The sequence below is a fragment of the Ochlerotatus camptorhynchus genome, unplaced genomic scaffold (genome assembly GCF_037179485.1).
Source record: "Ochlerotatus camptorhynchus isolate MF236.1 unplaced genomic scaffold, CSIRO-AGI_Acam_v1.1 ptg000357l, whole genome shotgun sequence".
Taxonomy (NCBI): domain Eukaryota; kingdom Metazoa; phylum Arthropoda; class Insecta; order Diptera; family Culicidae; genus Ochlerotatus; species Ochlerotatus camptorhynchus.
Genome location: NW_027040845.1, coordinates 818,905 through 846,010, shown reverse-complemented (window position 1 = coordinate 846,010; position 27,106 = coordinate 818,905). Strand labels below are relative to the sequence as shown.

General features: G+C 35.5%; 1 protein-coding gene across 7 annotated transcripts in view; it reads right to left on the bottom strand.

Annotated features, from left to right (window-relative positions):
- LOC135709253 (uncharacterized) overlaps nt 1–23,563 on the bottom strand; it is a 111,125-nt gene extending 87,562 nt beyond the window's left edge. For 2 of the 7 annotated variants that reach the window (XM_065231543.1, XM_065231548.1), the window contains exon 1: nt 23,357–23,563. The gene's annotated coding sequence lies outside the window, so the exon portion shown is untranslated. Of the gene's footprint in view, nt 1–23,137; nt 23,295–23,315 lie in introns of those variants that run through there. The other 5 variants (XM_065231545.1, XM_065231549.1, XM_065231544.1 and 2 more) reach the window with 4 other exon arrangements.
- Between the last annotated feature and the right edge of the window lie 3,543 nt (nt 23,564–27,106).

The following is a 27,106-nucleotide window of genomic DNA, read 5'->3' as shown; positions in this document are numbered from 1 at the left end:
CTAATTTATGCGATATTGCACTTAAATTAACACGAAATATTGCGTTAAATCTAGCGTTAATTTTGTGTGCGCTATATCTCGCAGAAATTTAAACGAATTTTTCGAACGGTGTACTTAGATCAGCTTTGAGTAATATTGAGTAACTATATTTTACTCGGTGCAGATATATTTACTCTGAGCACAGCTGGTTTGCTCCTAGAGTCGTAATACAGGTCTTAAAAATGCCGCTAAATTTACTAAAATCCGCCTACTATGAAAAAGATGAAAATCGACCGTTTTACTGAAATTACTCAAACTTCATACATACTCTGCCAATAAAGTCCAAAGCTATACTGATAGATCAATAAATATTTGTTCAACCACTAGGCAAGATTTCAAAATCATCTATCTACTCACAGTTTTTCAAAAAAATTCCTATTAAGATGTACGCTCAATTTTGAGATAAACTGTATGTTATGTGCAGGGTTGGTAGTGGGTATGTGATGTAATAGTAGTGACTTTAGTGACTAAAATTACGGAAATAGTGACCAAATAGTGACTTTTAAAAAATATTAAAGTAGCCATTAGTGACATTTATTGATCAGAAATATAGGGTTCCAATCATCCGTTATTCCGGTATTTTTCAGGCTTTTTAAAAATGAAACAAATGATTTAAGGATCACTTGTTATCGAAAAATAAGTATAAATTGAATAAGCAAGCACGTTCCAATTCTAACCTCCATTTTCTGACTCTGCGAATCACGAATTTGTTATTTGACCGCGAAATAGAGACACAGAGAAAAATGTTCAAAGTACGGATTTTAGACAGCAATTTTTGAAGATATTGGATATATATGAAGCGATGCGTTTAGCAACATGAAGAACTACAGTCTAGAATTAAATGTACATAGATCTAAATTAGCCATGAGTATATTAAAAAAGATCCTTCTCTTTTTTGTAGTCGCTATAACGAATTGGTCGTCTTTTTACTTTCCTCCATTCCTCCCTCCGAGGAATAGAATCTTCTTTGAGATTTGGGCGTAATTGATTTTGTAAAAAAACAACCAGACAAACGCCGATGTCTCACGAATCAAAGCTCAATATCGAAAATTAACCACACAAACAGGTAGAGGAATGATTTGTCTATCGTTTGGTATAGTTTGTTCGCGAGATTGAGCGTTTATTCGTGAGAAATCGGCGTTTGACTGGTTTTTTTTTTTACAAAAGTAATTACGCCCAAATCTCAAAGTTCTCCGGAAATGTTGAGAGCTTGAACATTTTCCTAGATCATTTTTGGACATTATACATTAAACCAAAGAGAAAGGTAATTTTTACCTGAAAATTCAGGTAACCTCTTCAAAATAGGACTTCCATGACATGGTAATGAATTTTACTGGATTCACTGGTACAGTTCACATATCATGCTGGTAAAGGTTAAGTGAAATACACTTCAGTTTTTCGTGATTTCGTGGTATGAAAATTTTCTCGTCGTATTTGTAACTCAAAAATGGCGATGGAAGAAAGTGCCCATTCAACGTTGTTGGAAGAGTTGGAATTCCCAGGCTTCTTCATGTTTTCAAGCGTAAGTTTTATAATTTTTATAGATCAACGCTCATTTGTAAATTAAAAATTAAATTGCAGAATATGAGAGATTTTCAATTTTTCTAGAATGCAATCATTTTATGACTTAAATTAATCGAAATATATATCTGTAGTCCATTACTTATTCACTTTATCATTACTACAAAATCCAGTAACATCTACTTGTTAATTCCCCTAACTTTTAAGTGATGCCAATTTGAAGATTATCGGAAAATCCGATAAAATTTTAGTGAAAATCAATTGAATTCTATGTGAATCACTCACATGTAATCTCTCCGCTGAAACACGTAATATTAACCTGAAAAGTATGATGGAATTGCTGAATTTTACAAAACTTTTTGTTGCAGTGTGAGCTTGGATAACTTCCAAGATCTCAATGTAAAACAGCCAGAATATTGGGTCTAGAGCTTTTTGAGAAATCTCTGAAAATTTATGATAGGTCTATGACAATTTCAAGATAAAGATAGAAATATTAGATTTCGTGAATAGTGATGTTCGCAACTCTTCTTGTCAGACTTTATAAAGTCAAATTATTTACTCTCAACATTGGTCGTAAAGAAGTGACTTTACACACTTAGATTATTTTACCGAAATCTGTGAAATTTTACCGAAATCTCAACAGCTGAACGTTCGGTAAACAGTTCGGTAAACAGTTCGGTGATTTTTCACAGATTTCCTGTAAATATTCACAGATAAATTACAGGAAATCTGTGAAAAATCACCGAATTACCGAACGTTCAGCTGTTGAGATTTCGATAAAATTTCACAGAATTCGGTAAAATAATCTTAGTGTGTAGTGACTAAATTTTAAGGAATAGTGACTTTTTGATGAAAAAAGTGACTTTTTAGTGACTGACTTGAATATAGTGACCACGTCACTAAAAAGTGACCTGCTACCAGCCCTGTATGTGGCGCTGGTCCTGTCTTCTTCTTTGTGCAAAAATGTTCTGCCGCTTGCACAAAACATTTCAGAAATGTCACAACATTTTTTGTCGCTTGCCAGTTTGTTTATGGCCATTGGCAAAAGTATCAAATGTTAAAACCCAGTACTCGTACCACCACTGTTCATGATAAGTCAGTTTCAGAATAATTATATCAGATTTTGGCCTTTCGACGTTTTGTCCCTAAGCCATTACAAAGAACCGGTTCTTCTTAGTGATTTGAACGGATCATATCCGCTCAGTAAGATATGTCGTTTTGAACACCTCTACTGGATGCCGGCAATCAATGTTTGCAATATGAACAAAGATAGATTCCCGACACATAGTGTCAGTCATAAATTTTCAATAGTAGAATCGGATCTCATGCATGCAATTTATTAACATATAGGGTAAATGTACCAGTCATGGCTTCACGTAATACCATATGGGTCATTCCAGCTCAAGTGGGTACAGAATTTTTAAAAGTTGTGGTCGATGTCACCGATTTGAGCCAAAAATGGCCAAAACGCTTATTTTGGCATTCTGAACAAACGCCTTTTTTGATTTTACTCTGAAGTACCTAGATCTTTTTGGGCTACAACATTGGATTTTAAAGATTTAGATTTTTAAAAATTTCAACTTTTAGAATAGATTACTCCACAACCAAATAAGCTATTCGTGATCTTAGAACGTCAGTTTAAAGGTTTTCTAATTTAAATTCTTATAGAAGTACTCACATTTTGTTTTTGTTATAGTAACTATAAAAAACAGGCTGATTACCGGCAGTTATCCAAATTGTCAAAAAATAGCATATTTTCACCATGGGCGGGTTTTTTTATTTTTTAATATTTTGGGCTCAAATTTTCACCACACTTTGGAAAACTTTTCTACTTGATGTGTTTCCAAGAGCAATTGATTTGGACAAATAGTTTTTGAGATATAACCAGATAACTGGGTGGTAGTTTTGAGCTTTTCTGGTTGAAAATCAATGCTATTTAATATTTTTTTAATTCTTTCTTGAATTCATTCACGCCAATGACACAATAATATTGTTATGTTATTTTCACATGTTCTGGGCAGGATTCTCATTATATGAAATAATAACTAGCTCACTTATTTACTTCTGTCCATAATTTAATTGTGGTCCTAAAGTGAAAAATTCGTTCCTATGGAATACAGCCAAAACGATGTGCTTTAGAAGAACGATGAAATCAGATAGATCAGCAAGGGAAGGAGGGGCATAGTGAACAGGTGGGTTGAACAGCTTCCTGTGCTTTAGCCTTGGATTTCTTAAAGTTCGAAACAAATTAATTGGTCACTGATCATTGCAATGGTGATATTGAACCAATTTATTTGTTTTAAACAATTAGAGGTTTGGGACAAACAATAGATACAATCTAACGAGCAAGAATGCTTTTTTTTAAATTATAGTTGAGGAGATTAGAAGGAAAGGGATGTAAGTGACATTGATCGATTCACTTCATCGACTTTCTCTTTCGTTGATAATTCAGCTGCAAACACATTCCTTGATTCGTGTGCCATTCTGGAGCCTAGATGAGAACATTCTTTATAAAACTATGTGATAGAAATAGCAAAATCTGGTTATAAAGCTGTGGCTATCGAATGAGAAAGTCTAAAAAAAATAAATTAATTACTCAAATAAGGGTATTATTCAAGTAGCAGTGGTCATCCACAACTTAAAATTATTATTACCTGCTAATCCAACTGATTTCATCGTACTTCTAATGTACAACGTTTTAGCTGTATCCCATAGGAATGTATTTTTCACTTTTAGGACCACAATTAAATTATGGACAGAAGTAAATAAATGAGCTAGTTTTGAATTCATATAATAAGAATCCTGCCAAGAACATGCAAAAAATAACATAAATATTATTGTACTATCGGCCTGAAGGAATTCAAGGAATTAATAAAAAAATATTAAATTAATTAATTAATTTATCTTTATTAGGGAGGCTTTCAGCCTGGGGCTGGTTCGCCTCCAAAAATATTGAATAAAGGGTGATACGGTCAAAATTTGGTCAATATCAACTTGACGTATTTCTTTCAATTTTGCATTTAAAAAACCTGAACACCCCTCATTTTTAAGGTGTGTGTGTGTAGAATGTTGTTCCTATTTTGATTTTGGAATTCACTCTTCAGTTGTCAAAATGCCGTCCAAGCAAGAAGAGCAGCGTATCAAAATTTTGCTCGCGCATCGCGAAAATCCGAGCTACTCGCACGCAAAGTTGGCAAAATCGCTAAAAGTTGCCAAATCAACCGTTACAAACGTAATTAAAGTGTTTGGGGAACGTTTGTCGACAGCCAGGAAGTCTAGATCGGGGGGAAATCGAAAACCGGAAGCCGCTGAGACGACAAAGAGAGTTGCCGGTAGTTTCAAGCGAAACCCTAACCTCTCTCTCCGAGATGCCGCAAATAAGCTGGGTGTATCGTCTACAACCGTGCATCGAGCCAAAAAACGAGCCGGACTATCGACTTACAAGAAGGTAGTGACTCCAAATCGCGATGATAAACAAAATACGACGGCCAAAGCGCGATCCTGGAGGCTGTACACGACGATGCTGACGAAGTTTGACTGCGTGGTAATGGACGACGAAACCTACGTCAAAGCCGACTACAAGCAGCTTCCGGGACAGGAGTTTTATACGGCAAAAGGAAGGGGAAAGGTAGCAGATGTTTTCAAGCACATGAAACTGTCAAAGTTCGCAAAGAAATATCTGGTTTGGCAAGCCATCTGTACTTGTGGCTTGAAAAGCAGCATTTTCATAGCTTCCGGGACTGTCAACCAAGAAATTTACGTGAAAGAGTGTTTGAATAAACGTCTGCTGCCTTTCCTGAAGAAACACGGTTGTTCCGTACTGTTTTGGCCGGATTTGGCATCTTGCCATTACGGTAAAAAGGCCATGGAGTGGTACGCCGCCAACAACGTGCAGGTAGTTCCCAAGGACAAGAACCCTCCCAACACGCCAGAGCTCCGCCCAATTGAGAAATACTGGGCTATTGTCAAGCGGAACCTAAAGAAGACCAAAAAAACTGCTAAGGGCGAGCAGCAGTTCAAGGCAAACTGGCTTTCTGCGGCGAAGAAGGTGGACAAGGTGGCTGTACAAAATCTGATGGCAGAGGTCAAGCGTAAGGCCCGGCAATTCGGATTTGGAAAAGCGGAAGCCTAACTGAATATTTTTCCTGAATTTTATACTAATTGAACTTGTAAAAGAAATTTAATTTGATTTTTTAAATAAACGATTTCACCGATTTACACGCGTTTTCCCTTGACCAAATTTTGAGCGTATCACCCTTTAGCATTGATTTCCCACCAGAAAAGCTCAAAACTACCACTTACTCATCTGGTCATATCTCAAAAACTATTTTTCCAAATCATTTGCCCTTGGAAACACACCTAGTAGAAAAGTTTTCCAAAGTGTGTTGGAAATTTCAGCTCAAAATATTAAGAAACAAAAAATCCCACCCATGGTAAAAATGTGCCATTTTTTTTGACAATTTTGATACCTGCCAGTAATCAGCCTGTTTACTTTAGTTTCTATAACAAAAATATATGTGGGTACACCTATAAGAATCTACATTTAAAAAACTTTCAAATTGACGTTCTAAGATCACGAATAGCTTATTTGGTTGTGGAGTAATCTCTTCTAAAAGTTGAAATTTTTGAAAATCTCGAAAATCCAGGGTTGTAGCCGAGAGGGATCTAGGCACTTCAGATCAAAATCAAAAAAGGCGTTTGTTCAGAATGCCGAAATAAGCGTTTTGGCGAAGTTTGGCTCAAATCGGTGACATCGAACACAGGTGGTGTACCCACTTAAGCTGGAATGACCCATATATACAATAATAGGAACGTATAGCCATAACTGGTGCATCTAACCTATGTAATAAGATACAACATGGGAATTCCTGCACTGACATTTGAAGCATATTGGAATATTTGAGAAGTCCATCAGCAGTTTGTAGCTTTTTACTTTATGTTCTATAAAATCTTGCATAAAAGCGTTACTAATTTGTACCTCAAATAATAGTTGCAAAGAACGTGTATTTTCCAGTCGTCAAAGAAATACTTTTAAATCGAATGGAGAAACGTAGTAAAAATTATACAACCTATTATTGTGACATACTGGATCGAGTGCCTCGCATCAATAAAAAAAAATCATTGCAAATGTTCTGTCATTACAATAAAAACTGCGCTAAATTTGTTTGCAAACAAAAGTCAATGCTTTCAATAAAAACAACAGCGACACGTTTTCTGTTCAGTCTTCATTCCAGATGCTCGAAAACACGACTCGCAGTTGGCTGCATTCCTTCCATTCCAATCGCCGACCGTTGAGGATTAAGCATCCAAGACTGCGTTGCGTGAAACAAAAGTCTAATTTATATCCTCATAAAAGCATCCTCCCGGGCCAGCGGACACCAGCACCATTTGTTCAGGTTTGCCAATAAATGCAAAAATATGCATAAATTAATACAAAAGACTGCTGCAAACTTCAACGATAAAGGCTAAGAAGCTTTCGCTGTTTCGGGCGACATTTATGTGCTCGTAAAATTTCATCTCAACAACTAACCTGAATGTTGGCGTTCAACATCCGCAAATCACGGACCTTAAATCCTAGCTTCAATCCAATCAAATCCAATGGCGCACAATCGCAAACCGCTTGCACAAATTACCCGGATTAATTGAGTCGTTGTTCGATTGCTAATGGATGGCTTCATTTGCAAGCTCAATCAAGCGGCACGCATTTCATTCCCGGAATAATGGTCTCGTACCGAATTATGGTCACGTCCAGCGCCAAAATATATTGGGTAGAAAAATTATTCCGAAACAAACAAAAAAAAATCACACGAACCTACTCGAAAAACTAATCAACATTCGCGTATTTATTAATTTTGATGGAGGATTGGGTTCGAAGAAGAATAACAGGAACATGCTAACCACTTCGGGTGGTGTGCGTACGATTAGAAACGACCATATACGACGTGACGGGAATCGTCAATGGCAGCTTTACAGCGAGCTAGGTCCGATTTGATCCCACGCGATAACCGCCCGCCGACGGAACACTAATGGTCGTAATAATCAACTCTGACTAACCCGCAAAGTATCAATAATACACACACACACGCTCGCCTTTCTCTGATACTCGCTATCGGATCAGATGGTTTTGAAAAAAAAAAATAAAAAAAAACTACCAATATAACCATAATAAAACGGCAGCAGTTTGTCAAATCTGAGCGAGGGAATCTGTTGGTGTAAGCAGTTCGTTACGATATGGGGTGAACATGTGCTGCCTCCCATCGTCGGCGTCGTCGTCGTTGACGGGAATCGCATCAAACTCGGATGTGTGGCCAAGTTGGTGGAATGGTTCCAATTTATTGACGCGTTGATTGAGATAGTTCCCCCCAAGAAGAGTGGTCGGAGAGAGTGGGTGTAGAAGAATCATCTGCACCGAAATCGAGCGTAATTTGTCCGAGTGAAGTGTGATTTCGGGGATTTATTTTCATTGATGGATATGTGGTCAGAAGACATGTGCTCGGACATGAATGATGGCGATGTTATTGATAGGCTTTCGGGGGTGTTCAGTTGATTGTAGTATGGACTGAAAGCAAAAAGGTCGTCATGAAATATGGTCAAATAAAATCGAGAGAGATATTTGTCGAATGAATGCTAGAAAGAGCAGAAAGCCGATTTTACAAATGAAACATGGAAGGCTGAATTGCGTTGATAGTGTAAATATACATATCAGTTTAAACTGTTCGGCAAAGTGTTCTTATGCAGTTTTATTTATTCAAAATATTGAACGGACAACATTCATACAATCAGCACATCAAGTGGCAACAAATAATTCAAAAAAACATTTGTATAATGCATAACCATACATTTGCAATTCAAATAGTGTGTGGTGTGGGAATTTTCATAGTCGATGCAAAAGGAAATTATCTCTAGAAAAAATACTGCTATGCTATAAATCGAAATTTATGGTTCATCGTTGACAGTTTTTGAAATATTTCGGACCCTAGCGCCTCTTGCGTGGAAAATCAACCGTATTATTTTTTCATTATTTTTATGGACCTCAAAGTGCACAGTGGATCAGAATGCAGATATAAGAGGAAGGATATGTTTTGAGTCTGAATTTAAAACTTTAGACGAAAAGTCTCTTCTACAAATTTGTGTTTTATAGTTAGGGCCTCATTTTTGTGACAATGAATTCTAGGGTGGTTTCTATTATAATTGAAAGCAAAAATTTTACATACATACATACATACAGGCATACATTCTTCGGCAAGTTATAGCTGTTATAGCAATTATAGCTGAGCTAATTTCAAGCAACTTTGTAGTAAAAAACTTTTTTGTTTCACTTAAATTGACTGAACTAGAGCTATTTTCTTGAATTAAGTTAGAGTGTCTCTAAAAAACAGTTGTTTTGCTCTAGTTTTCTTATTTCAAATTTTTCAGCAAAGGTGTCTTCAAATAACTTTTAGATCTTTAAAAGACGCATATTTTTGCTGCAGAGCAATTCTCTACAGATTGACGAATTTTTTTAATTTTTTTTTAATTTGACGGCTCCGATTTTGATGAAAATTTGCACAGTTGTTCTTTTTTAGTAAAGATGCCAATTTGTGTTTTCAGTTCTTCAAATTGAATCACGACTACTTTTCTAACAGGGCCTGTGTAAAAATAGTACTAATGAGTTAAAAAATTTATATTGCTGAAACGCTTTGTTCGATTAATTTCGTGTCTTGAGCAAAGTTGTAGATATTATTTTGGTAATAATGTTAAAAATATACACTGTAAAAAAAAACCGTTTGTTTCAATGAATAAAAAATATATTTCTTATTAAAAAAATTAATTTCTCAAAAAGTACATTTTTGAAAATTTTTGTTTTAAGCCTCATTGAAGCTCATAATATTTGCTACAAACTGGCAAAGTTTGGTGATGGTAAACTCAAAAACGTTATGATTTTTTGAAAATTTCACGATTTTTACATTTACATTAAAAACACATGTTTTTCAACCGTGTATATTTTTTCAAGAATTGCATTTTAATTTTGCACAACTTTTTCGAAAACACCAATGCAATCAAGCAAGCCGTTTTTGCAACATAGATATGTTTATTTCATCAGTGTTTTTCTACACAGGCCCTATTGAAAAGTTAGGATTCATTACATCTGATACCATGAAAAGGTATCGTTACTAACAAAACTAAAAAATTCATTTGATGAATATTGAGCTAGAACTAAATAAAAGTGAAATGATGCTCAAACTAGCGATTAATTTTCTTTTTTATTCATTGTCTTCAATTTTGCATAGTTGTATCAGTGATCTTAACGGTAATAAGTCAAATACTCAACACTGTAGTAGTGAACACCAAAAACATCTGTCTGTACCTAATGTAGAAATTATACCTATCGATCTGATACTTAAATGAGTTTGAATGGTGAAAACAAGCAGTTGATCACAAAGATTGCTTTTTACCGCATACATCTTAAAAAGTTATCATAGGAAATAAGTGTAACACCATTTGATTAAAAGGTAAGCATAACCTTCAGTTGTATTTCAATGAAATCATTTTTAAAGATTATTATTTTTAATTTTTTTAATACAGGAAGCAACATGTGTGAACGAGCATGTTTTATCAGGTGCATTCGGCCGTTCGAGGAAGTCAAGTGCTCGAAAGAGCTGAGGAATATTTCGAATATTACCATCCAGAAATTAAAATCGATTGGATATTCTGAAGCATCAGGATTGAATACTGGTTTTCGCATTTGCACGTCCTGTCGTCTTCGTGTTGATAAACAAGCTCTTTTCATCTCAAACGAGGAACAGCATGTTGCCGGAAGCTCAAAGATGCCAACTACAGTGATAGTACCTTCGTACCGAGCTGTGAAAGCCTTACAACTGTATCATCAATGACATCAGTTACTTCAGTTCAATCGTACCAAGAATTTACTCAACCAGTCAACATCGAGATATTCAACCGAGGCATTGCAGGAATCCAGGTATCACCGATAGACGTGGGAAAACTCAACTACATCCACTACCCCGAAAAGAAGCACCGTGAAATCAACGAAGGTATTAGAAAGAATCTTTTCAACTTCGAGCCTGAGGCTGACGAAGTGAATGAACTCAAAGAAGTTTTAGAAAACATGAAGGAAAAGTTCTCCAATGCATCCACTGCAAGAAGTGAAAAATTATTAATTTTATCGTTATTGCCTTATTCATGGTCAACACAAAAAGTTATGGATCAATGTAATGCTAGTAGATATATTGCAACAGAGGCTAAGTTGATAAAGGAAGGTCATTCGTCAAAAACCGCAAAATATGGCACAGCCTTAAGTGATGAAACAAAATTGGCAGTCATAAATTTTTTTGAAGATGATGATATAAGCCGGGCAATGCCTGGTCAAAAAGATTATGTGTCTGTGCAGAAAGAAGGAAAACGACAAGCCATTCAAAAAAGATTACTAATGATGACTTTGAGAGAAGCTTATAAACGATTCAATGAAATTCACTGCAATGTAAAAATTGGATTCTCTTCATTTGCAAAACTCCGCCCTACGCAATGTAAACTTTTAACCAGCTCTGGAACCCACAATGTTTGCGTGTGCACAACGCATGAAAACATCAATCTAATTTTACACAGTTTGAAAAAACTTAACCATTTAAATGATGTAAAAACGTTCACTGACAGCCTACTTTGTGAAAACAAGACAACATATTGCTATCTACGGTGTTGTGAAGATTGTCCAGACTCTTCCGCATTAGAAAACATTTTATTAAAACAATTAGAGGAAAAATGCATTGATCAGCTTTCATTTGAACAGTGGGTTACCACGGATAGATGTGATATAGAAACTATTGTAAAGCCTGCAGACGAGTTTGTTTCATTTTTCTGCTTGAAATTGACAAGTTTGATACCACATGATTTCATAAAAACACAGCAATCTCATTTTTTGAAAACTACACGAAATAATTTGCAAGAAGGTGAATTTTTAGTTACTTGCGATTTTCCCAAAAACTACAGCTTTGTGTTACAGGATGAAGTTCAGTCTCATCACTGGAATGTCCAACAAGCTACCATTCATCCATTTGTTATATATTTTAGAGAAAATATGCAAGTTAAACATTTAACTTTTATTATAATTTCTGAAGAGTTAAGGCATGACTCAGTGGCTGTTAACTTATTTATTTCAAAAATGATAAGTTTTTTACGCATTAACCAAAGTAAAAATATCAACAAGATTTATTTTATGTCCGATGGAGCCGCGTCACAGAACAAGAACCGGAAAAATTTTGCTAGCCTTTGTAAATTTAAATCAAAGTATGGAATTGAAGCCGAATGGCATTTCTTTGCAACATCACATGGGAAAGGTCCTTGTGACGCTATTGGAGGTACAATAAAACGTATGGCTACTAGAGCAAGTTTGGCCAAAGAACGTGAACATCCAATAAAAAATGCAAGAGAGCTTTATAATTGGGCAAATAATCGAAAAGAAGAAGAATTAACAAAATTATCATTTAGTTTTGCCACAACAGAGGAATACGAATGTATGACTTCACACCTCAACGAGCAATATAATAATGCAAAAATAATTCAAGGAACTCAAAAGTTTCATTCTTTCATTCCTGTATCAGAAAATAAAATTAAAGCCAAACGATACTCAAACTGTAATGATAATGATGCCAAAATATTCGATGTATTTAAGAAGTGATGTAAATAAAAATAGAAAGTAAGTGTATTACAATGAAAATAAATTATGTATCATTTGTCCATAAGGTTTTCGAATAAAAGAAAAGTAAAAAAGAGCAGATAAATATATTTTGTGGATTTAAGTTGAGATTTTAAAATAAAAAAGTAGTCGGGATTCGCTATTACAAATTGTAATAGCGAACCCCGACTACTTTTCCGATATTTTTAAACTCATTAGTACTATTTTTACACAGGCCCTTTTCAAAAAGTAGTCGTAATTCAATATGAAAAACTGAGAGCACAAAATGGCGCCTTTACTAAAAAGGAACAACTGTGCAAAGTTTCAGCGTAATTGGAAATGATCGGTCAGGATCGATTTGCGAACCTTCGTGGAATGCCTCTGCACAGAGATTGTCGATATCTTTCTAAACTGTTTCTTTTTTAGAGACACCCTAACTCAATTTAGATAAAATAGGTCAATTCATGGGATACAAAAAAGTTTTTTTTTTCTTCTACAAAGCGTATTTCCAGGCACAGTAGAACTTTAATTGACCACGTCTATTCCAATTTTGATTCCATATGATCAGTTACGGATACTGATTTGAAAATAACCGATCATGAGACTTTAGTGATTAATGTCTTAGACCATGTTAACGATAACGATAATTTTGTAAAATTGAAGTGCTGGAGGAAATATTCGAAGCAAGCTGTTTCGAATTTTGTTGAGAGGAGCGTGGATTTTCCATTCGCGGCCGGTAATTTAGATGAATCTACAGCTGTTCTTAATGGCGCTTTGAAAACGTATGCCAATAAACTAAGTTGAGCAAAAGTTTGTTTCTTTGAAAAACTCGAACAGTTGGTACAATTTGGATCTTTTGCATCTTATACGATAGATCAAATAATGACAATCATTGGAATAGGTACACAATCGCGCGTAATAAGTATTCACAATCGATAAAGAAAACTCGTTCTGAATATGTTCAAAGGAAGATTGATCAGCATCAAAAAAACAACAAAGAGTTATGGAAAATTTTAAAATCTTCATTAAAACCTAGTAATTGCAAATCGCGGTTCATAACCTTTAATGGCACATTAGAACAGTAAGAACAAGTAATTGCATCTAAGTTTAATGATTATTTTGTAGACAGTGTTTCACTGATCAATCAATCCATTGAATTGGTCGATGAACCTGACGAAATAAAACAGCCAGTTAATAGTAGTTGTTGATTTGAAGGTTTTCACCCAATTACATTAGATGAACTTAGAGTTATTTGTTTTTCATTAGGAAAATAGGCTGGAGTTGACAATGCTAATGCTATAGTTATTCAAGATAGCTTTCATGTCATTGGCCACATCTTGCTGGACCTTATAAATGAATAATTTCAAATTGGACATGTGCCACAAATTTGAATCCTTCGCTATTCAAAAAGTTGCTGGAACGATTAAAGCCGAAGAGTTTCGTCCCATCAACATGTTGCACACATTAGAGACAATTTTAGAACTTGTTGTTATATGCCAGCTGATGGTGTATTTAAATAGTAATAGTTTGCTGATACCAGAACACTCGGGATATTGGGAAGGTCATTCTTGTGAAACCGCGTTGAATTTGGTATTAGCGGAGTGGAAAAATAACTTGGAGTGGAAATATACGATTATTGCTGTTTTTTTTTATCTTGAACGCGCCATTGAAACAGTTTCTAGGTCCTTATTGTTAAGATCAATCAAGCGCTTTGGAATTACGAGCACTGCATATAAATGGTTTGAAACCTATTTGTCTGACAGAACTCAACGGACTGTTTTTAATGATTATGTTTCCAGTCCCGTCGGGAATAACCTTGGAGTGCCCCAGGGAAGTGTATTAGGGCACCTGTTATTTATTATGTATATTAATGACTTGCAACGTGTTTTACGATGTTGCGACATTAATCTTTTTGCAGATAATACTGTGTTATTCATTGCAGCTAAGGATTTAGATGATGCCGTTTTACACCTGAATGAAGATTTGCGTTCACTAAGTAGATGGTTGAAGTATAAGCAGTTGAAATTGAATACAAGTAAAACGAAATGTATGGTTATTTCGCGGAATCGAGTAAATGAGAACGTCTCTGTTGTAATTGATGATGGTTATTGATGACAACATAAGTTCAACTCTCACATTGACAATGTCATCAAGAAAATTGCCAAGAAGTATGGAATTCTATGTCGCCTGAAAAACGATTTAACTATTGCCAGTAAAATACAGCTATACAAATCAATCATCGCTCCTCATGGAGACTTTTGTCCTTCTTTTTTATTTCTGGCCAATGCAACACAAATATCGAGATTACAGCGCTTGCAGAATATGCATTTGATTTTGAGATGTAATAGATTCACTTCCTCAACTTTGATGCTAGACGCCTTATAATGGTTGTCAGTGAAGCTAAGAATTGTATATTTGACTATGATGTTCATTTTTAAAGTAGTTCAGTGCCAACATTTCAAAGGGGCGTAGTTGCATTTGTAAACAATGGCTTTAGTCGTCGATTTCTCGCGAATAAAAGCTCAATCATGAAAAATAATTTAAACAAATAAAATATGAATCTGTCGCGTACTAGTTAGAATCGCGAACGGATGGGAAGAATTAAATTAAATTTTTTAAAAAGCATTTATTAAACAAAAATCGCACTCGCAGTTTTCCCACCGTAAATGAACAAAATAATGATCTTTCAAATGGAATTAAAAACATAAAAATCGGTTTGCTCCTTTTAGAGATATTGACAATTGAAAAATGCCAGTTTTTTGAAGAAAATCGCCTTTAACTTTCCAATAAAAAAGATAGCAACTTGGTTGCTTTAGCAAAAAGATTTGCCTTTGAAAGTTCTAAAAGTGTCTAGAACATTTGTCTTACGAGAAATGAACGTATGAAAAAAATATTAATAGAAACCCAATTTTTCAGGGGCCACCCTAACTTTCTTGTTTAAAAAAATCATAACTCAGGAACCATAAGAGATGGAAGTTTTATGGCTTGAGCAAAAGTGCCGCAAATTAATTGTTCTGGAACATTGCACTGATCTTTTTTTTCCTTTGATTTGTTTTCCGTCGATCTTGTTTTCCGTGCTGAGCACCAATGCTATCGACGCCAGGAAGGCAGCTCCCATACCTGGACCCTACCTATCGACTCATCAACTAATGAACCGGGGACCAACGGCTTTACTTCCCTTCCGAAGGAAGGCGTGATCAGAGATGTTATGCCTCAGAACATCCCGACGGCGCCGACTGGGATTGAACCCAGGCCTGCTGGGGTGAGAAGTAATCACGCTTACCACTACACCACCGGCGCCGCTGTTGCACTGATCTATCTCACATAATAAAAAAGTTCACATTTCCAATTCACCAATTTTATGGAGCACCCTAATTTCACTAACATAAAAAAATTGGCCAAAAAATATTAAGAAACTTTCTGTAAGACACCATATGCCTTAAATCAACGGTTTTAGCGCAACCATTTTTGTCTTCCTAAATATGGCTTTGGGACCATTTTGCATTGTAATTTTGGAGAGGTAAGATTTCATTCGCGAGAAATCGACGGCTAAAGTCATTGTTTACCAAAGCAATTACGTCCCTTTGAAATGTTGGCACTGAGTTAACGGTCTGCTGCCTCGATATTTGTGTGATCTAATTGAAAGAAGGAGTGACTTTCATAGATATAATATTAGAACACCACATTTCTTAACTTTTTCTTCACAAAATTCATTATATTTTAAAGGAATAAATGTTTTCAATTCGATGCCTAGACACATTAAACGTGCAACAACATTAGCAAAATTTAAAAGACATTCCATTTCACACGTTAAAACTGTCTTTTGACCAGTTATCCAGTGATTTTTTTTATGAATTGACAAATTATGTATCATGACGAAGTTATCTCTAACGGATTATTTTGTATGGATAGCTGTCGTAACGACTTTTTAATAATTATTGCAGCATTGCAAAAACTTTTTCTGTTCGACACGATGGTGACGATGGATTTTTAATATTTGATTTAATAGTAGTAGATTGAAATAAGTAGTCTATAAAGGTTTGAGCCTCGCGCGCGTATTACGGATATGGAGTACTGAATATAAAATTTGATGATAAGAAAAAAAATGCAACTTTGATGCTTACTTGTAAGATACCTTGAGTTAGTAGTAAGTTTTCTGGCAAATGTCGGGGGTTTTTGAGTATTCCTAACATTCCTGAAAATTATGATAGCATCAGATTGTGGGGTTGCTAGTGTAATAGGATGCTTTGTTGATTGTTCATTAACTCTTGATTGCTTGTAATACTTATGAATATTTTATGTGGACAAAAAAGATAACTAAGAGGTGGACGCCTGAGCTTTTCCACATTTATATCGCTGTGAAGTAACTGTAAACTCTAGAGTGATTTTATATGTGAAACTGTAACCAGTTTGATATGGTTTACAAACCTTGTTAAAATGTCATATTTAATTATCTTAAAGATAAATCGTCCAGCTCAAACCTTTGTAGGGGTAAGAGGTGGGACCATCATCATCATCATCAGCTGCTTGAAATTAGCTCAGCTATAACTTTGCCGAAGAATTTATATCTTAATTTCTTCAAACAAAAAAGTTAGATTCAAGATTTCAATAATAATAAGAACCACCCTGGAATTCATTGTCTAAAAAATGAGGACCTAACTATAAGGAACAACTTTGTAGAAGAGACTTTTAGTCAAAAATTTCAATTTCAAACTTGATTTGTTTTATTCGTGACTTGCCTGGGGTGAGATTTGAGGACAACCCGAGCAAAGCTGGAGATCAAATTGAAATCAAAATTTGTTGTTATTTTGAATACTCCAGTTGATCTCGTTTTGGCCGAATTAACGGTTAACACAGCAAAAATGAGAGCAAAATTGTTCACTGTTGAATCAAATGGAAAACTAATCCTGCTTTCAATTAAATCAATTAGATTACTGGATTTGCATTCATAATATTGAACTGAATACGCGCCTGGCGTGAATAGCTAGTATTCATGTTTCTCACGATAAAAGATTTGAGTTCAAATCTCACCCGGAGAAGTCACGAATAAACTAAGATGTGATAAACAAAACAAATAGGGGAATTTACGTATTCTCGGCAACCTAAGCAGCGACCTTCTTTCTATAGCCTTTTTCTCTAAGAAAAGCACACATATGCAGTATTGGTTTGTTTACATTCTTTTGCTGCCAGCTGCTCTAACAATTTCAGTCGAAAGAGTTGTCAAAACTGTTTTGAAACGCTTTTACAAAGCTCCAATCTTCTCTAGTGAGAGCGAGTATTGTCGGCAGCCAGTATTTCTTCGGCAACCGTTCCATTTAAACTGCATGTAAATCTGCTGTTCTATTATTGGCAACTCGGAATCAGCTACAATTTGTAGTGCGTGTGTTGCATTTCAAGAAAACCTTGCTAGATTGCTTTTTCTCAGTGGTTAAAATATAGTCAAATTGAAGCTGAAAGCTTAAAGAATCGTTTGCATGCATTCAGCGAAGTGTTTTCGTATGAAAATCCAGTGAAAATAGTGTTTCAATTTGCCGAAAATAGACTGTCATGCCGAAACCGTCATTTCCCCTATCAGAAGTTCCATTTTAAATGACGATTTTTTTTTAAATTTTTTGATCGACCTTGTACGATTATGTTGAAACTTTGCACAGCTGTTTGTTATTGTCCAACATGCCATTGTACATATTTGGTTCCCTAGTTTTGTACACGACTAACACTTGAAAAGGGCTTATGCAAAAATGATACGCATAAATAGAAAAACATATATCTTGCGAACGATTTGTTTGGTTGAGATGGTGTCTTAGAAAAAGTTGCGGACAAGTATTGTGCCTTTCAAGAAAAAATATACACCGTAAAAAATATTTTTTTTTTACAAAAATAAATCAACTTTTTCAAAAAGAAATATAAACTTACTCATATTGCATTTGTTTTTAAAATTATTTTTTTTAATATTTATTTTGTAGTTTTGGTAAAGTTTTACCTACTGACACTGTGCATTTGCTGGGAAAATCACACACAAAAATGTTATGAATTATTGAAAAATAAGTATTTTCCAAAATACTACCAATAGTTATCGAATATCTTTGAAATAGTGTTAATATTTAAACACATTAAATTTACAACAAAAAACCAAATAATGTTTAAATTGCCCAAAGTTGTTATTTTCGAGATACTCGTAGGTTAAAATTCATTTATCGCATAATTTGAGCAGTTATCACCCTTTTGAGATATTGTTCGTGAGTGTTTAATAGACTGATGCAAAATTTGAAATTTTCGCTCCACAGTGCTCAAACGGTTCCAAATTGGGCCCTGATAAGCCTCATACAATTTGAACTCATTTAGTGAAAAACTGACGTGGCACAAACCATTTGAAGTTTATATGGGAATTACTATGGAGAAACCATAATTTCGGTTCATATCGAGTTCAAAATTCACCAGTTCACTCTACTTTAGAAAATGATAGCTAAGCTTGTTGAAAATTTTCTCAGCTACAACTTTGTTCAAGACCACTTTTCAATCAAATGTAAGGAACAAAAGTTATTAATGATTCAAGTCACTGATGTCTTATGATAGTGCTCAATCAACTGTTCAGCAGGCAACATTGGTGTTTATGGCGCGTGGAATAAAGGACAAAAATCAGGGCTACTATGTCACACTGCAGAATACAGTGTTGCTCACAATACAGTTGCTTAATCTTGCCATAAGATTATCAATCTCAATCAACAATTAATAACTATTTAATTTGACGTTTGGCTGAAAAACGATTTTCTGCAAAGTTGTAGCTGATAAAAATTCCCATAAGAAAAGAAATAGAATTTGTTAACAGTACAAAATGTAAATAGGCAAGAAGACAATTAACAAGAAGTTTTGTTTTTCCTTAGTAATTTCAATATAAACTTCAAATGGTTTGTGCCAAGTAAGTTTCTTATCAAATGAGTTTAAATTTTCGGAGGCTAATCAGGACCCGATTTGAAACCGTTTGAACACTGTGGAGCGCATCAGTCTAGTGTTTAATCTTGAACATATTTTAAACAAAAAGCCCAATCAATTTCCTTGAACTTTTCAGTTCAAAGTTTTGCAATCAGACGCATAAGTTAAGATATAATTAATTATGAGTAAGAGACGGTATGGGAAAAGTGTATTTTTCTTTTTAGCCCTATATACGCCTAGCTAATTTAGCTAAATAATCATATCTTAACTCATGCGTATGATTGAAAAACTGTTAACAGCAAAGTTTAAGGAAATTAATTGGGCTTTTTGTTAAAAATATTTTCAAGATTGAACACTAACGAATAACATCATAAAGAGCAAAAATTGCTCAAATTATGCGATAAGTGAATTTTAACCTACGAGTATCTCGAAAATAACATTTTTGGGGAATTTTAGCATTATGAGCTTTTTGTTGTAAATTTAATGTGTTTTAATATTAACACTATTTCAAAAATATTCGATAACTATCGTTAGGATTAAAAAAAAAATATATTTTTTCCATAATTCATAACTTGTTTATTTGTGATTTGCCCAGCAAATACACAGTAAAATGTCAGTAGGTTAAACTCTATCTAAACTTCAAAATAAATATAAAAATAAAAATAAAAATGCAATTTGTGTAATTTTTAATTTTTTTTTGATAATTTTGATTTTTTTGTAAAAAAAAAATAATTTTTACAGTGTATAGTTCTTTTTAGAAGGCACAATACTTGTCCGCAACTTCGCCCAAGACACCATCTCGATCAAACAAATCGTTCACGAGATATATATTTTTCTATTGATGCGCATCATTTTTGCATAAGCCCTTTTCAAGTGTTAGTCGTGTGCAAAACTAGGGAACCATAAATGTAAAATGGCATGTTGGGCAATAACAAACAACTGTGCAAAGTTTCATCATAATCGTAGAAGGTCGATCCGAAACGATTTGCGAATCTGTGTGGAACTGCTCCAAATTAGTTATTATTTTGATAGGGGAATTTACGTATTCTCGGCAACCTAAGCAGCGACCTTCTTTCTATAGCCTTTTTCTCTAACGAACGCACACATATGCAGTATTGGTTTGTTTACAATCTTTTGCTGCCAGCTGCTCTAACAATTTCAGTCGAAAGAATTGTCAAAAACTATTTTGAAACGCTTTTACAAAGCTCCAATCTTCTCTAGTGAGAGCGAGGATTGTCGGCAACCAGTTTTTCTTCGGCAACCGTTCCATTTAAACTGCATGTAAATCTGCTGTTCTATTATCGGCAACTCGAAATCAGCTACAATTTGTAGTGCGTGTGTTTTATTTCAAGAAAACCTTGCTAGATTGCTTTTGCTCGGTGGTAAAAATATAGTCAAATTGAAGCTGAAAGCATAAATAATCGTTTGCATGCATTCAGCGAAGTGTTTTCGTAAGAAAATCCAGTGAAAATAGTGTTTCAATTTGGGTTGCCGAAAACAGTCTGGCATGCCGAAGCCGTCATTTCCCCTATCATGATATTAAATTTAGTAATCTTAAATCTTGTGGTTAATATCTAGATTCAAAATCAAAAAATGTTTTCAATAAAGTGCGAATGGTGCCATATTAAAGTACAGAACTGGAAATAATCATCCATTGGTATAAATGATAAGAAAGTATATAATGAATTGCATTTCTGGATCAACAATAGAAAAGGGCCCATCGGCATTTGTAAACAAACCATTCCAAAGCCCATTCCTCACAAATCGAAGGCTGCTCACACAAACCAACACCATCATCGGGTAGGTAGAAGTTTCCCCTATCCGATGATGGTGTTGGTTTACGTGGTCAGCCTTCGCTTTGTGAGTAAAGGGGTTTGGAATGGTTTGCTTACAAATGTGGATGGGCCCTTTTCTATTGTTGATCCAGATTTGTCCTTATAGACAAATAACAAAGTTAAAATATGACGCACGATTGAAATTTATTAGATCGAATAGCATAGAAATAGGCGATGTGAAGTTTTTAAATTTAGAGTTTCGTTTTCATGACAAATTCTGGTGGAATTATATTCAATATATTAATAGGACACACGAATCATGTAAAAAATTAGTCTACGATGACTCTTATATCATTATGAATGATAGATTCCTTTGCTTCGAACATATTTTAACAGACATTATTTATTACGATATTTATTTTGTTGCGGAAGAACTGATTGTTAAAGTACTACAGACGAACAGGACGAAATCAATTTTATATCGGTTTGTAAATTTAATTCGCAGGTAGATTAATATCAATAAATGTTGTAAAACAACACTGTAAAAATCATAATTTTCTTTGTAATGTTCATAAAGAAACCTGATTGACACGTAAGAAGAAAAAATAAAAATAAATGTAGATTTCAGTGTTAAATGTGGATGCTTTTTGTTTATAAAATATCAAATTTTGTTCCTAATTATATTTTTTAGAAATATCAAAATAATATCAAAATATGAATTCAATCGAAAATTAAAATTTGCTTATCAAAACATGTTGTCAACCATCTACAATGAATAGAAACGGACTAAATATTATTTCCTGCTAAATTTTCATTTCGAACCCAGTGCAATTGTTACAAATGAAAGGTCATTACATTTCAAACTACTGATTTAGGTAAGTACCAACCGAAATAGCTGTGTAAAGTTTTTTCCTTGCAAAATTTTCGTTTCGGACCATAGTGCACTGTTTACTTAAATTTAATGACTCATCTAATCCCTGATATCGCTTTTCTAATGACGTGAATTTTTAATATACATATTCCTAGTGATGCCTATCATCATAATGAGAAACATAACCCACACATAAAAATCTCGTTTATGGCAACGTAAAGTTGACGACTTGTTGCCAAAAATGGATAGACACTGTATTGCGAAAATTTTAAATATTCTGTACAACTTGCAAGCAAGTTTATCGCAAAAATTTCATGTACGAAATTCACATTGCAATTAAAATTCATATTTCAAATTTACACACCAATAAAAAGGAATGGTTTCTGAAAATAGGTCTTAAAACGGATAAATCATCGCAGGCACAGGTGGTCCACCATTAGAAATGTTTTGATTCCTATTTGGAATACATGAATATTTTGCCGGAAATTAATTGCAAATTTCCATCAATTTTCGCCATCGACATGTTAGCGGTTATATTGCTATCCATAAATCTCCGTTTGTATTGATCAGCAATCATAACAGCCTTCGATATGTAGATTTGGTTTAAATTTCCATTAGCTCAGCTTCAGTCAACAAGATTGATACAAACGGATCTCTTTTCAGCAGATAAGCCTTCCATTTCGCAAATTCTAATCTCATTAGTATTCTAATCCCAGCATCTTCGCAGTCGAAATTCCCGCACACGCATCGCACCATTAACCATTCAACAGGTTGTTTTTTTTTGGTTTTATAGTTCAACTTTCGGTTCGGGCATCCCAATGTGTATGTAGCAGGTCACGAACAGCTGGGAATGTCTCATCTCTCACGGATCATTTTTTTTTATGTTTTGGAAATGTGGAAATTAATATTCATCTTCCAACGACAGTCCACCGCCATCGGTCGGTCGTCTTCACCTCACTCCACACACGCTCGCATGCCCAACTAGCTAGTTTTTATTTTTCGTTCAAGTTGTGTCCCCTTCAGGTAGCCACCAAACGATATCCTTTGCACCAACCACCGGGGCTCATTGGGTCTGTTTTGTTTCTGATGCAGTGTGCTTTTCCGGTTCTCGACTTCGATCTCTTCGACAGCGCTAACTTGTAACACGAAGCCGTTCACATGAACACAACTCACGAAACTTGTTGCGGTTTTCAAGTTAAAGTAATTTATTACGTCCACTTCTTAAATCGTTGGTTTACTCCCAACCGGATCGGTGCACTGAAGTTGCTTCTGACAGGAGAGGTTGCGGTGCAATTTTGCCAGGTACATATGTCGCTAAATCATTACACCCACCAACGCCTCCCTAACGTCTCGATAATACACTCGTATCAATTGCAATTAATATTCACAATTCGCTTAATAACCACTGATGCAATCTTTCATCCTTGATTAGCATACTAATCACCGGGCTGTTAAAAGTCACTTTTCAGCAGCGTCTTCTTCGACCCCCTTGAGGAGACGCATAATTTACCGAGACTTATTATCATAAGCAGCTACCAACTAACGCCTAACCGGAATATCCTTACGATTCCCTCGATAAGAAACGTGCACACTTCGAATGCACATCGACGACGACGTACGGATGGATACTCAGCGAACAACACACGCGCGCGCGTCCGTCCACTTGGCCCGTCGAATGTTGACTGGTTGGGACTCCGATCGGTCAAAGCGGGTATAAACAAAACAGCACGCGCTACGCTGCCGCAGGATTCGCGAACTCGCGAAAAATGAATCCGGTAGTCGTAGGATGAAGCCGAAATGAACGACGACGACGACGACGACGCGCGCGCCGCGACGTTATCGCTGATCGTCCGGCAGTCCGCAAGTGCTGCTGTCGTCATTATCGAGATCGTTACGTGGTCTTTTGTGGGGGAGAATGAGGTCCGCGCTCAAAACCGCTGCGCATTGGTTAGCTCGCTCGCGGTGGTGGAAGGTTCGGGCTCTCTTGGGGTTGTTTCGAGCGCGTGGGTTTGTTTTGGTTTGTACTGCTGCAGCAAACGGGTGGTTAGGGTGGTTCTGTGGTTTCACTCTCCATGAGTGAGAAACGATGGGCGAGAGCAAAACACACGTGGAATCGTAGCTTGGTAGCCGGTTGCACGTTGCTTGATATGGTATATCAAGGGAACATGTGAGAGTTCGTTGGAGAGTGCGAGCGTTGTGGGAAGTAGAAAGAGATGATAGTTTTTATTTACAGTGCAGGTTGTCGTTTTTGGAACACCGGTGCAGAGTTATGCGCGATTGAGGTTTAGGAAATGTCATTCAAAATTAAAATAGATTATTAAGAACATAAAATGGATACATTAGAAATCAGAATTCAAATGTTATTAATCATAAATTATGATTGACTTAGTTGAAGGCAGTAATATATGAGACATAGGGTAGAGCGCCACTTCGTCGTAATCGCCCGTTTCCGTTATATCGATCAGCAAAGATCAATAATATCAATGATTTCACCGTACACAAATCAATAATATGTTTGATCCGATGCGTTAGTTCATTAGCTACAGAATAAATCCTATAAGAGCGCATTGTATGAATATTTACGCTCATTGTTCTCAAAACACGTTTTTTTCTACGTTTATCCGTTCTCAAACACGGCTTTTTCTACGTTTATCCGTATGACGAAAAAAATCTAAAGGCGTTTCAATGCGTAAGGACGGAATTGAAACTTGTAGAACGAATTTAGAATCAAAAAGCAGTATTAGATTTTAAACAATATCTTAACAATTTGTGACTCTTTATCAAATCCAAAATGAAAACCTGAATAAATTTAGAAGTCATGCTTGACAGAAATATTCCTTTTTTGTTCAAACCCGTTCAAAACAGAGAGGTAAAACGCGGGTTGGCTTGGTAGGACGGAAATTAGATCAAAAACCCTAACCGGTGAGCAGCGATTGTAAATCAGAGGTCAGATTTCGTAATAGATTATAAATCGTAAACAATTTATGTGTCATGATCAGAAGTCAAAAATTAAAAATGAATTTATTTTCTTTAACTAACATGTTTTTATTACTTCATGCGTGAAGTTAACGATTTACATAGTTGGAGATTCTTAACGTCAAATATCAGACTTAAAAGGGAAATTTTATACGATTGATGAGGAGGTGAAAGTATAGAGTTGATAGTTCCGTTATAGTACGGCAGTGTGAAAATTGTATATAGAAAGTAGAAAGCGAGCGAAGGACAATTTTGAGGAAGGTACGCATCGGTTTGATCATCCCATCATAGTCATTGCATTGCATATTGATTTAAAGGGTTCTAATGACGCTAAGCTCAATCGAGAATAATATGCGATTGAATTCAGATTTTCAAAAATCTAGATTAAATTTTAATTTAAGCAGGTAAGCACCATTAGAGGATAAAACATATCTCGATTTCTTTTTCGAAAGGACGTATCAGCTTTAGTAAACAATGCATTTGATCGTGTATTTGGCCTAACTGGTAGCTCGCCCATGCATACTTATAGCACTATCAGCTAGGGAACCAGTTACACCAAATCGACGATCAAATACATTGTTTACAAAAGCTGATACGTCCCTTCGAAAAAGTAATCAACATATAAAGCACGCAGCCATTCGCTCTCATAAGAACCACTTATGAATTTTAGCCACAAGAAATCGGTATGAATTTCATTGATTTGCCTTATGAAAAACAATGTTGAAAAAAAAATAATAATACTCAGCAAACTGGAACCGAACCATGGACGTTGAGATTACGGGACCCGTGTGTTGACCACTCGTCTTTCAACGCTTGGGAAAATGATATGCTCGACAAAATCATTCATAAGTCACGCTTATGAAATTCATATGTGTCGTTCATAAGTCGAGTTGTATGAAATTCTTAAATTTATTCACCTGTAGTGTACACTGAGGCAAATTGATCTAAGAATTTCATAAGGCTCGACTTATGTACAACATGTATGAATTGCATAAGCGTGACTTATGAATGATTTTCGGGTAACATGAGGTAACCACAACGTCCATTTTCCGATTCCATTCTGCTCCGAATATTTGTATTGACAACATTATTCTTCAAAAGGCAAATCAATGATCACACCTATTTCTTATAGCTAAAATTCATAAGTATTTCTTATGAAATTCTTACGTTCTTTTGCCTGCGTGCAGAGTGTAGTAAAGAATGTCAAGCTGTGAGTGTATTCAGTTATGCAGGCGGAAGAAGAGTACTAGACCAACCATTGAAATAAACCGACTAACTAATAATAAACAATAGCTTTAAACCCTAATTTCTCGAGAATCAAAACACACCTACGCAAACTAACAATGCCATTTGATAAAGGAAGTTTATTCTTTAATATACTGGTGTTAGATTGCGTGGATGTATTTTAATTCTCGAGCAAATTGCGTTTAAAGACATTTCTTATGTTTGGTAGTTCTACCTATACCAATTGGTGGTCTAGATATTCTGCTCATTGCTCCTAAGAATCTGCCGTCGACGGTGGAACCCGTCTTCGAAAACCTACTTCTATCTTGTTGAACGAAGGCAGTGCAATTTGAAGTCAATGCATTCCAGGACGATGATGCTATCCAAGAAACATAAAACTCTGGAGTGACTGGTGATGGTTCGGCAGGTGTGATTAACTTTGATCATGCCGATGTGTTTTAGGTTGCGGAGTGAAGTACAATAAATTTCTGAGGCAGCTGGATCTTGTGACGTCGTGTAAGAAAATTATTTGGAAGATACTGTACTACGGATTGACCATAATCCGATGAATTGGGAATGTGATATCGGAGTATTAAGGGTGAGTATTTAGAGCTGGTCGGCAAATCACTGGGTCTTGTTGAAGAGTACTCAGGAGAGACGCTACCTGACAAAGTAGGACTGTTCCATTATTAAGAGGGAGATGCTCTATGAATGATGGAGCATTTTTGCCATGATCTTCAAGCCCTCCCGGACCATCAGAGTCCTGGCATTTCCCGTCATCTATAAAGCATCTACGTTTTATTAATCGAACAGGCTTGCATTATCAGGTGACGCCTCTCTTGCGGACTCTTCAACGGGCCCCAGCGATTTGCCAACCAGTCCAAACCATTCACCCTTAAGTCATTAACATGTCCTCAGCCTTAAGTCAATCACTAACAATCCAATGAGAACTTCAGAGAACTTCTTTGAACTTCCGACAAGAAGTTTAGAGAACTTCCGAAGAGAAGTTCAGAAATCTTCCGACGATCAGTTCAGATAACTTCTTATGAGAAGTTCTGAGATCTTCCAACAAGAAGTTCTGGAAATTTTGACGAGAAGCTC